Source organism: Jaculus jaculus, chromosome 3, assembly GCF_020740685.1.
Source record: "Jaculus jaculus isolate mJacJac1 chromosome 3, mJacJac1.mat.Y.cur, whole genome shotgun sequence".
Lineage (NCBI taxonomy): Eukaryota > Metazoa > Chordata > Mammalia > Rodentia > Dipodidae > Jaculus > Jaculus jaculus.
This window is the reverse complement of record NC_059104.1, coordinates 173,857,139-173,868,721: the sequence shown is the minus strand read 5'-3', so window position 1 is coordinate 173,868,721 and position 11,583 is coordinate 173,857,139.

The following is an 11,583-nucleotide window of genomic DNA, read 5'->3' as shown; positions in this document are numbered from 1 at the left end:
TTTGTTTTCTGTGATTGTGTGTGATTGCTAAATATGATCTGTTCTAAGTCCATCCATTTTACAATAAGTTTAATTTTACCAGTTTTTCTTGCTGCTGAGTAGAATTCCATTGTGTAAATGTACCACAACTTTATTATCCATCCATCCTGGGTTGATTCCAGTTCTTAGCTATTATGAATTGAGCAGCTATAAACATGGTTGAGCAAATATCCCTGTAGTGAAGCATCTTCATTAAGCTTAATCAGCTGGTTATTGAGGCCCTCTGTTTGTTGACTCTCCTTCATTATCTGTCTTTTGAGTCCTCTCTGGTTTTCTTCATTTGAGTTAAGCCTAGTCACAAAATCTGTGTGCTCTAAAAGAGAATTCTGCTCAATTTTATTTATGTGATCATCAGTTTTTTCATTTGCTTCCAATTCAGCAATTTTCTTTATCAGGGTCACATAGCTTGTTGTGTTTTCATTTTGTGATTCAATTTCTAATGTTTTGTCTATGATTTCACTGGAGGCTTTCATTGTGGACCTAAGCATCCTTGATGGCTATCTCAGTTTTCTGACTTTATTTTTCTTTTTGCATTGTGATATACCCATCATAGGGTAAAAGTCTTTCTTAATTGCAGAGGATGCAAATATTTGTCCTTTTAGGATGTTTTGAATTTAGTATGTATCCATTCAATCCATATTAAACAAGATGTATATGCAAAATTAAACTATATACCATAACTAATATATAATAATGTTGACTACTTCTAACATTTAAATGAACAGTTATTTAATAATTGACATCATTCTGAATTTTTTCTGAAAATTCACTCAACAGTACACTTGTCAAGGTCTGTCATATTGAGATCTGTTGCTTGTCAGACATGTATCAGAAATAAAGACATGTGTCACTTATCAATGACTATAATTCACAGACATGCATTGTTAGGTGATTTAAGCCAGTGCTTAGAATGTATAGACTACTGTATGCCTAGGCTACCATTATAGATGAGGTCTGTCATTGACTGAAACATTATACAATACATGACTATATCTTAGTTGATGCTGACTTCTGTTAATATAAAATTTAAAAGTAGGCAGTAAGCTTTATCAATATATTCTGCTAAGGCCTGTGCCTTTTGAGGAAGTATATAGTGAGATTTAAGAGAGTGTTTACTCTAAAGTCAGAGTACTTGAGTTTGAATGCTAGCTCTCCCACATGTCTACAACATGAAGCTGTGATACTCCTGTAATAGTGCTCTATTCACTTAATGAAGATTCAATTAATAGTAGTATATTATTCTTTCACTGAAGATTAATTGAGTCAGTATGTAAACATGGAGCAGGCCAGACATGTAGTGAGTGCTCCAAATATTGTCTTTGTTACAGACATTGAAACATACTCCAGAATCATAAACCCATGCTTCTAGGTTTTCTTCAATGAGATTAAATCTTTTACACAATGAGGTTTTATTTTGTTTTGGTTTGTGTCTTAGTTACTTTTCTCATTGCTGTGACCAAATACCTGACAGAAATCTACTTAAGGAAGGAAAGGGTTTGCTCTGGCTTACAGTTTCAAGGGGATTTTTAACCATTGTGGAAAGAAAGGTGCAGCATCAGAAGGAAGCCAGGCTAGTTGTGCTGTAGCCAGAGTCAGGAAGCAGAGAAAAAACAAGAAGCGGGGCTGGGTTACACACCTCAAGGCCTACCTCAACCATCCGTTTCCTCCATCAAGGCTCCACATCCTAAAGGTTCCACAACATCCCCAAACATGGCAACTGGCTGGGGATCAAATATTGAAATATAAGAGCCAGTGAGGGTTGTTTCGCATTCAAACCACCACAATTCAGTTTGGTTTTTGACATAGGGTCTCCCTGTATCTTGTGCTGGCCTGGAACTCATTATATAGCCCAGGATGCCCTCAAATTAGGCTATTCTTTGTTTCAGCCTCCTGTGGGATGGGAATTAGGCAAGAGCCACCAAACCCAACTTTCCATAAGTAAATTATTTTTGTGTCTGTTCTATAAAGTAGACATTTTCTTCCTTTGCAATGTGAAAATCAGCTGAAGCCACACATGGTGATGCATTTAACATACAATCTTCTCTCTCCTCCATCTTACCACCTTTGAATGAATGGTGGACAATCAGCTTTGTGATAGTCTGTGGGCATAGCATAGCAGGAATTCCACCGTGGATAACTTTCAGGTTCCCGTTAATGCTGAGAATTAAGAGCTGAGGTTTTGCCTGGGGATATTGCTCAATAGAACACTTGCCGAGTGGTGTGTAGTCCCCTGTGGTCCATCCTCAGCACACACAAACAAAAAACTCATGCAAACAAGTTCAATTTGAACCAAAAGAGTTGGAGTTTGTCTGACTCCGGAATGGAGGGAAGTATAGAGAGAAAAGTATGTCAACCGTCACTTCTCAAATGTGTTTCAGCAACAGATCAGCTGAGGTTGCGGGGGAACCAGGTAAGTACTTATTTCAAACATACAATAACCAGCTCTATGCATTGCCTGAGCCCTCAGGCCGTGTCAGTGGCTCTGCAGCTCAGCTCCTGCTGCAGGGTGCATCCACCTTGATGTGGGAGATGATAGGCCACAGACTGATGATCATGTACAGTGGGTCAACTTTTCTCTCTTTTTGCTTAAAAATTTTAAAGTTTAGACATTGCACTGATTCTATTCTTAGTGATTCTAACCCAGTTTTATTTTTTAAAAGTTTTTTCCACTAACATTCCAGTACTCTTCACCTAGAGAATTCTACCGATTGATTATCAGTCACACACGACTCCGTGACTCTGATGTTTAATGGCTCAAGGTGTTTATTCTAGCATCTTATATGCAGCCAAAAGGCCAACAGAAGTCTGTTACCATTTCCAACCACATTATGTGAAAATACATCAAACTAGACTTTTTGACACTGAGCATAAATGATTTAGCACTGGAGAAGGTTTTATAACAATACTGTAAAATATGATAGCTTTGTTACTGGTATATTCTTAAAGAAAAAGGCTTTAATTATTATTGCCCTCTTGTGGTCCAAACAATATAGATTTTTCTTGACTTTTATCTCTTTATAGCCATAAATCTTGGTTTGGTTTTGTGTTTTTGAAACGGGGTCTCACTATGTATTCCAAGCTTACCTCAAACTCATGGCAATTCTCCTGCCTGTCTCCAGAGTGCTGAGAATACAGGCATGTGCCCACCAGCCATAGGTATAAGTAAATCTTTTTTTTTTTTTTCATTTTTGCTTATGTGTGTGTAGAGAATGCATGAGGCGTGGTGTGTGGTAAGTGGTGTATGGATGTTTATGTGAGCAGATGCATGGGCTGTGTGCGTGCATGTGGGGATTAAAAGAAAATTTCTGGTACTGTTCTCTAACACTCACTGTCTCAGACTCATAGTCCTCTTGCTATTGCCTCTTGGGTGCTGGGATTTCCAAGGCATGGAAACAGCATAAATACCCATTAACAAATGAATAGATGAAGAAAATGTGGAATATACATATGAAGGAATATTACCCTTTAAGTGGAAATAAATTCTTTTAGCTACCACATGAATAAACCTTGAAGATGTTATAATAAGTGAAATAAGAGACACAGAAAGAAAGGTATTGCATAGAAACAATTTACAAAAAATAGTTGCTGAAGTTAGGGGAGGGATTGTGAATGGGAAAAATATAAGTTAAAGAGGACAAAATTGTGACTATGTAGGATGAGTCAACAGGTCTATCATGTATAGTTTGAGTAACACATTTAATGCATTATATTCTGAAATCTTCTAAGAGATTTTAGGTTCCTTACCACATGGAAAGGGTGACTACATGAAATGATAAACGTGTGCATTTTCTTATAGTAATAATTGACTATGTACATCAAAACCTCAGCTTGAGGAGTCTGGGGCATGGTTTAATGGATAAAAGCCTTTCTGCCCAACTCTAAGTACACACATAAGAGCTAGAAGCTGAGGCAGGCTGCCATAATCGCAGTGCGCCCAGGGTAAGATGGGAGGCAGACAGAAATAGGGCAGCAATGATCAACAGTGAGATGGAGAAACTCCTCCTCAAATGAGATGGAAGGCAAGCACCAACACCCAAAAGTTTTACTGACAGCCACACACACACATGCCCACACATACATATAAACATACACACAACACAAAACATTATATCATACACACACCAAAAATAGCATGTTGTATATCCCATATTAACTTGATAATATAATACTGTGTGTGAAGTTTGATTGATTTTAGAACATTTAAGAAGCTCTGATGTATTCAAAGGGATCCTAATTAAAGATTTAGCAGTGTTTGATTAAGTTTGCAATCAACATTTAAATATTTTGGGAAATCTGTTTTGTGCATAAATTTGATTTATTAGCTTGTGTGCATGCTGGGAAATAACATTAAGTAGAATGCTATTAATATTCAAATAAATTCTATATTATTATGATTAATAAGTTAGGAAATAAACTAATTGTAGACAATGTTTATTCCTCCTTCTGTGTAGAAATTTTTTGTCATAAACCCATCTCACAATGCTAATAAATCATATATTCTCTTTTATTGTTTCCTAAAAACTAGCTTGCTGATTTGAGTCCTTAATTTCACCATAAGAATTTTTAAATTAGAAGTTATATAAAAGAACTCTTCAGCACTGAATCAATAGATAAATTTGGAATGAATGTTCTGCCTCACAAGAACATGTAACATTCTGCTTCTATGACACACGGGAAGGCTTCCATCTTCCCAGAAAAGGTGATGTCCCCTTGTATTCAGTGAAGATGATAAACCACCAAGTACCAACTGCATTCTCATCATTTGAACATGACCAAAGATACTAGACTCATGTCAAAAATATGGTCTCCAGGGGCTGGAGAAATGGCTTAGTGGTTAAGGCACTTGCTTTCAAAGTCCAAGGACCCAGGTTCAATTTCCCAGTATGCATGCATCTGGAGTGACAAGCCCAAAGAACTGCCTTTTTTTGTGCAAGGTAGGGGTGGGGGAGAGAGAATTGGCATTCCAGAGCCTCCAGCCACTGCAATTGAACTCCAGATGCATGTGCCCCCTTGTGTGCATGTGCAAGTTTGCATAGAAGCATCTGGCTTACATGGGTCCCTGAGAGCCAGACATGAGTCCTTAGGCTTCACAGGCAAGCACGTTAACCACTAACCCATCTCTCCAGCCCCCTTCTATCTTTTTAAAACTGAGTCTCTTATACCCCAGTCTGGCTTCTTGCTATGTGTATAAGGATGGCCTTGGATTCCTAATTCACCTGTCTCTTCTGTTACCTGAGTGATGGGATTATAGGTGTGTGAGATCATGCCTGGTGGTAGTTTCATTTCTTTTTTTCTTTTTTATATTTGTTCATTTATTTATCTGAGAGAAACAGAGAAAGATATGTATGTATGTATGTATGTATGTATGTATGTATCTCTCTCCCACCCTCCCTCTCTCTCTCTCTCTCTCTCTCTCTCTCTGTATCTATCTATCTATCTATCTATCTATCTATCTATCTATCTATCTATCTATCTATATATAGTTGACCTTATTGCATCTATAGTCAGGGAGAAGGGAAAATAGGAAGCGGGGCCAGGCAGTAGAGGCCTGCCCCTAGTGACCTACTTCCTCCAGCAAGGCTCCATGTCCTACAAGTTGCACAAGCTTCCCAAACAGTGTCACAACTAGGGACCAAGTGTTCCAACACATGAGGTTATGAGGACATTTCACATTCAAAAATCACAACAGGAGGTCTTTAATTGATTTTGAGTCAATTTTGTATATGGCACTGGGCCCGGATTCATTGTTCTGTGAGTACATCTCCAGTTGTCTAAGCCATATTTGTTAAAAAGATAATCTTTCCCCTATTTAAAGGGTGCATGTACTCTTAGAGATAATTAAAGACAGACTTCCCATCATAAAAACAAGAAATGAATTATGCATTGACTTGGCATAAATGAAACAGGTATAGGTTTAAATAGAAAGCGAGGAACAGACACAATTTTGAGAGTGTTCCCTATTCCTGCCATGTCTCCAACATACACCTGTGCTCTGATTTGCTTGCTACACTCTCCCTCTCCTCCTCCTTGCCTTTGGATTTTTTTTAAAAAATATATTTATTTATTTATGTGAGAATGACAGACCGAGGGAGAGAGGCAGAGAAAGACAGGATGGGCGCTCCAGGGCCTCCAGCTATTGCAAAAGAACTCCAGACGCGTGCGCCCCTTGTGCATCTGGTTAACGTGGGTCCTCGGGAATCGAGCCTCGAACTGGGGTCTTTAGGCTTCTCGGGCAAGAGTTTAACCACTAAGCCATCTCTCCAACCCAACCTTTAGATTTTTTTGTTTTGTTTTGTTTTTTAGACAGGGTCCCACTAAGTAGCCCAAGCTAATGTGGAACAAATAATCCTTCTGCCTTGGCCTCAGTTCTGGGACTATAGACATGACCCACCATGCCCAGTTCTGTTCACTTTCCAGTATCATTGCCTCAACTTCTGTATCTGACTACCAGGTTGGCAGTTTTCCTATGCTGCATCCAACCCAACCTGATGGCAAACTCGTGGGAATCCCTTATAGAGCAGAGACCCTGCGTTAACAAACAGGAATTGCACTGGTTCCAGTTTGCCCCTCTGTGCTTCTTTCTCCTACCATTTATTTCAGAGGTCTGAAAAGCTATTCTCTTCCTATTTTTTTGTACAAATAACAGTGACTAAGGCCTTCAGGTGTCAGAGGTTGTCTTAAGCATTTCTCACAAAAACGTTAGAGTCCCACTTTGGCAAATGTTGACATTTTTGTACTCAAAAGTAAAAGATTTTTACAAAAAGTGATAGTAAATATTTGACACTGTGTACAACCTCCATCTTGTGGCCTCCATGAGAAGAGCCCTGGTTCTAAATTATTCAGGCTTCACCTCAGCTCTGAATTTAGCCATCATAATAAATTTTAGTATAAGAACATCTATCTTTTATTGCTTGCCTGAGATGTACCTATTTTTCTTCTAAGTGCATTACACTTATTTCTGGAAAGATTCTATTGAAGTGGTACTCTTTTCCTCGTTTAGCAGACTGAGGTCAGGAAACTATAGAACAGAAGCTATCTATGGTGAAAACGACAATCCTCCTCTTCCCTTTTAGAGCAGAACTTTTCTGGGGAGACTGGATCAAACCTAGTTTCATAATGATAGTAATATTTTATTTCATTCTTTCTTACTCTGATTCACTTGCTGCCATATAGTGGAGTGCAGATATAGATGTAAGAGCTCAGTTGTTCTTGGAAATGTGGTTGTTTATGTATATAAGGATATATTTTATGTTAACATTTAATAGAGTTGTCATAATTTTAATATTTTTAAGTTTTCAGTTTTTGCTTGTGGTACAGTAATTATCTAGGGTGCAGCATACAAAAGAGCTTCTTGGGACCTTCAGCAATTTTAGGGGTATGATGGGAAAACTTTTTCAACATGGGAAACATTGTCCTCAACTAATCCTGCTCTCAGAGATGAATATTTTGATGATTTCCTAAGTATTTTGCTTTTTCTCCATATGTATCTTTAAAAAGTATATGCATACATTTATACACTCATGTTTTTGTTTTCCTCATAATAGAAACATATGATCTAATTGCTTTTATTTATAGGGGCCACAGAGGTGCCTATAATCAGTGGTCCTAAGAAATTCGCTTGTTAATACACCCAAGTGACCACTCCCTGAAAACCTATAGAAATCTAAGAAACTGAGCAGCTTGGATGAAAATGAACAACCCTTGGAGGTAGGAAAGAGGAGGGCACCAACTCACTAGCTCACTGAATTAAGTGTCAAATCTCAAATCCCTAGAGAAATAATATAGTTTTTTTTTTTACAAAAGATAACAAGCTTAAATATTAACTTTGAAAAAAATTGGCAAAAGATCAGTGCTCCTAGCTTTTTGAATTTCACAAGTCCTCTTTGTTCTTTTTTTTTTAATTGAAGCCCGATTTAGTGTGATAAGAATGTTAGAGAAATCTTCACATTAAATTTATGTAAATTTGAATTTGATTTTTATAGATCTCGTTATTCTTAACATGAATTTTGGTGGTATGGTTACTTAATAAAAACACCATACTTCAAGAGCTGATATATACTTCCATGCTTTGCATATGAATGAAATGATTTAAAACAAAAAGATATTAAAAGAGAAACTATTAACCATTATCATTTTTCATAAAGGAAAGAATATTGTGAAAGGTTAGTATGATGGCACATAATTATAATCTCAGCACTCAAAAAATAGAAGCCAGAGGACTGCTGCAAATTTGAAGCTAGCTTGGGCTTCACAGAGAGTTTCAGGCCAGTCAGGGCTACATAGCAAGAGACACTAGTGGAGATATAGACCAAAAATATAATTTCTAAATTAAATATCAATTTTACTCTCCTAATATTTCTCAATTAGCCAATAATAATTGCAAATTTCATCAGGGATTACTAGTGACTCAAAGATTAGTGAAAGGCTGCCACATCAGGGAGATCCTGGAAATATTTTATTACCATGTGGAACTGAATGGTCTGAGTCTTGACCAGTCAGGATGCGTGTCACAGTTAGAATGGATGTCAGTTATACACATCAGCCAAAAACAAAACCTGAAGACTGTAGATGTAAATTCAGCCTGTGCATATTTATGATTCTAAGGAGATGCGGAAAAGGTTAAGCACACACAACAATTATGAAACTAAGAAATTAACTTACAATAATGTCCCTGGATTAATGAAAGACATGGGCTGTGAGAAAAATATAACATGTCCTCCATCATTAGCATCAAAGAAAGGCAAAGTCACAAGCATGTTACTTAATTTCTCAGATTGCAAATTTGAAGAACTCAAAGTCATGTAGCTAGAATGAGCGGAGACCTACCCCTCAAAAGTGGGAAGAAAAGAGACTAGGAAAATACTTATAAAGCACTTATGGGATATATTTTCTCACCACAGATCAATTATCTTGCTAAGTTGTTGTTCTCCTTGAAGGAAGAAGAAAAACACTTTCCAAAACCACAGTAACAGAAAATCCCCTGCCTCTGGTGAACACGATGATGATCGATTGAGCTGGTTACGGAAAAGTCCATATTGGAAAAATCAGTGGCCCGTTTCCCAACATGCATGGGCAGGCTAACAAGAGCCGACTGCGCAGCACAATGCACACTTCAGTACCTGTAGAGTTTCAGGAAAAGAGACATAAAAGGTTTTAAAACCACATCAAAAACTACAAGAAGATGGGCTAGAGAGATGGTTTAGTGGTTAAGGTGCTTGCCTGTGAAGTCTAAGGATCCAATTCAATTCTCCAGGTCCCACGTTAGCCAGATGCACATGGTGAAACATGGGTCTGGAGTTCATTTGCAGTGGCTGGAGGCCCTGGTGTGTCCATTCTCACTCTGTCCCTCTCTTTCTCTGTCTCTAATAAATAAATAAAAATAAATCTTAAAATCAAAACTACAAGAAGAAAAGACATGGGTAACTGGTTAAGAAAAGGGGTCAACAGTAAAATTCAAATTCTAGTTCTTCAGAAAGTCATACATAAAACTTACAAAATAATTATTTATAAATAGGTATAAAGACTGGATAGAAGAGCTGGGTATGGAGGCACATACCTGTAATCCCAGCACATGGGAGTTAGGCAAAAGGGTTGCCATGAGTTTGAGGCCAGCCTGGACTACATAGTGAGCTCCAGGTCAACATAGGCTAAAGAGCAAGATCCTGTCTCAAAACCAACCAACAAACGACAACAAAGGCATAATGAACATATATAGATAAATCTCCCCTTTAATAAGAAAGAAGAAACATAATCATCAAACGTTTTACTTTTATAAAAGGAAACACAAGTGAGATAGCAGTACATGATAATGAGCTGATCCTGAGCTGGTTGGTTACTTCATATGCTTACCTGTGGTATGTAGGGAATAAGGCAAGGGCATAAAATTAGACACAAGGATTTATTATCTCTTAAGTTGACTATTTATTTTCTCACAGTTTGAGCTGAATATATGGTTTAATATGGTTTTGGTTTTTGAATAATATAAATATTTTATATATTCAAAACATAAAATTAAATATAATGGGTTAAGAAAACACCTACATTGAGTATGAAGTAAAGAAATTGATGTCATGATAAAGGAAAATGGAATTGTTTCAAATAACTTTTGAATATAATACAGTGGCTTTACATTACACCGCATCTCTATTCTGAGAGCACAAGTAAACTGCATAGATACTGAGCTCAGTGTTAATAGTAATACTGATACTGTAATCCTGAAATTATCTTATGTACCTTACAGAATAAAGCAAATATGTACATGCTATGATTTGTATGTGAGATGCCCCAATAGGCTCATGTGTCTGAACACTTGGTCCCCTGCCACGAGGCTTTCAACCTTCAAGTGATGTCCCTGGCTGGAGAGAGAGCTCAGTGTCTAAAGACCCTTTCTTGCAAAGCCTGATGGCCCAGGTTCGATTCCCAGTATCAATGTCAAGCCAGACACAAAGTGGTGTATGTGTCTGGAGTTCTTTTACAGCAGCAGGAGACTCCAGCATACCTATTCTCTCTCTCTCTCTCCTATTCTCTATCACACACACACACACACACACACACACACACACACAAATAAACATTTAAAAAAGAAGTAAGACCTATCTCAACAAAGCAGGTCATTTAGGAATGGGCATATGAGTTATACATGGTTCTCTCTCTACTTTCTCTTCTTTTTCTCTGTGTCTCTCTTTTTCTCTCTTTGTGTCTCCTTTCTGTCTGCCACTACGATATGACCAGCCATAAATTCCTGCACCAAGGCCAGAACCCCAGCAGCCATACCTACCTCACCTTGTAACTGTGAGCTAAAATAGATCCTTCCACGTCCATTCACATTTCATTTTTCCTTACCACTAAGTAAAATTCCATTGTGAATACGTTAAAAAGGGAGAGCTCCTCTTCAGGAAAGAATGTTGGTGACTAAATAAGGAAGAACTGATAGAATTAGATTAAAATTTTCATTTTGCAAATGCAATTTTATAATTGGTTTAAGGATCATTTAACTGATTCCAAACTAATGATATGCAAAGTGACTGGGAACATGAGATTCACATTGTCTGAAAGTGTTGTCCCAGACAAATTACTGATTCAAAAAGAAATGGCTGGTTTATAATAGCTCTATCATTTGCCTTAATTAAACTTAGCATTAAACCCAAGATAACATGACTTTATGCCTCCTGCTTTAGTAAAAGCCTAATACCAAGTCAGGCATGGTAGCGCATGCCTTTAATCCCAGCACTTGGGAGGCAGAGGGAAGAGGATTAAAGTGAGTTGGAGGCCACCCTGAAACTATATAGTGAATTCCAGGTCAGTTTGAGCTAAAGTGAGACCTTATCTCGAAAAACAAAACAAAACAAGACAACAACAACAACAAAAACCCAACACCATCCTTTCATTGGGGGAGAGGAAGGGTGTCCTGTAGCCTGGGCTGGTTTTGAGCTTACTGTGTAGCCATGATTAATCTTGAGCTCCTGATCTTCTTGCCTCCCCTTCCCAAGTGTACCACCACACTCAGCTCCACAACATGATCTTACAAAGCGTTCTGGCCAACAG